The 1,686-nt window shown below is 42.1% G+C and overlaps 1 pseudogene; it reads left to right on the top strand.

Moving 5' to 3' along the window:
- Positions 1 to 498: 498 nt before the first annotated feature.
- LOC147464719 (uncharacterized) lies at positions 499 to 1,426 on the top strand (annotated as a pseudogene).
- Positions 1,427 to 1,686: the final 260 nt, after the last annotated feature.

Below are 1,686 nucleotides of genomic sequence, written 5' to 3'. Positions count from 1 at the left end.
TTTGACAGAGCCACCCATGTGCTTCTCTAAAAACACAATGTTGGAGCTTTCTCCCCAGACTGTGTTTGAAAACAAAGGCAACACATCCCATATTGGATACATTTAGACCCCCGCAGGGACTGCAGGAAACGCTGCTTGGGAGGCAAAAAGAAAATTTTAAAAGACACCCCTCAGTTCATTGTTTTTGGTGGAATTTGCATCGTTCTTAGACGGTCCTTCAACAAATTCTGTGGTATTTTTGCCCAAGAGATTTGATTGGGCATCAGACGGCTCTTGCAAAGCAATTGAGTGCAAGAAGCCATGTGACTGTGACCCCTCTATTGGGCCAGCCCTAGGAAACTGGAAGGAAGCTTCCGCGCAGAGTAACGGCGACCACAGTGCATGCACACAGTAACGGCGACCTCAGTGCATGCACTGTCCCAAGCACACATTCAAACCATATTTGCTTTACTTTGATAAGACTTTATAGAGGTGTGACCAAACCTGAATTATGCGGCGATGACCAGCACCATCAGCAAAGCTCTCTGTCAGATCCTTTTGTGAACACCGTCCCATTCCTCGCTCAATCGATAGGGAGCTCGTTCTGTACAGTAAGCCTAGGAAATCACCTGAATGAATATCATTGGCTGAAAAATTCAAAATTGATGGTCTTGTCCTCTTCACTAATTTAGCAGTGCATATGCAGGGCACACGGCTGTGTGCTTAAGGGATGACAAAAACAATTATGGGTGGCAGAATCAGGTCACGAGAATGAACATGTAATTATTAGCTAATTCAAAGTTTGATCTTCATGGTGAATTGTGACGTTCTTCATGGTGAATCGTAATGTTGCCTTGCTAATTGGAATTGGAGCCGATCTCTTGAGATAGCTAATTCTAGTGTTAGAAGATTTCGGCTACTGATGATGTATTAGTTTAGACAATCGACTGGACAGAGAATCAGAAACTGAACCGGAATTTATCTACTGGAATGAGAACCAGACTACCTACTGAGAATAATATTCAGATTTAGATTCAGAGTACTGAATACAGAGTAAGTGTAACTGGAATATCTGCCGTGATTGGAATTACAGATGAAAGATTACAATAAGTATGATGTGATTTACAGTTAGAGTATAGCCCAACAACAACTGCCAATGATTGACAACTCAAGTACAAATGCCTCCAAAATGCTAATCTGACTATGCTCAAGATTGTGCTAACCCAAATGCCAACCCGATTACAATGTAATGGGCCCTATTTATATACCTTGGGTTTACCATGGTAATTACCGTAGTAATTACTTGACAATTCACTGCCCGTCTCCTAAGAGAACGTTCCCACTTAGTGAAACTATCTCAGCCGTCTACAGTAATGGTTCGGGTTTTGTGAAGGGGGAGGAAATCATCGCTATTGTTCATGGGAGGAGTGGTGGCAGCAACAACTAGCTGATGAGGCACATTCACATGTGGATCTTCTTCCACTACATCCAGATGTACGTGCGAAGTTTAATAGTAGTGCAGCTCGGGAACATGTAAGGATGATGGATGGAAAACCGTATGGATATCATAATATGATTTTCAGTTGGATTAACACAGAAACTGACAATAGCTCAACAAGTTTTTTCAGAACTCTACTATGATGCAACAGATGAGTTAGAAGAACACTCAGCTACCTCAGATGATTCGGGGTCGGAAAAAAAAACATG

Source organism: Adiantum capillus-veneris, chromosome 1 (assembly GCF_014529385.1).
Source record: "Adiantum capillus-veneris isolate H3 chromosome 1, ASM1452938v2, whole genome shotgun sequence".
Classification (NCBI taxonomy): domain Eukaryota; kingdom Viridiplantae; phylum Streptophyta; class Polypodiopsida; order Polypodiales; family Pteridaceae; genus Adiantum; species Adiantum capillus-veneris.
Note: the sequence above shows the minus strand (reverse complement) of the source record. Positions and strands in the feature narration are given on the sequence as shown.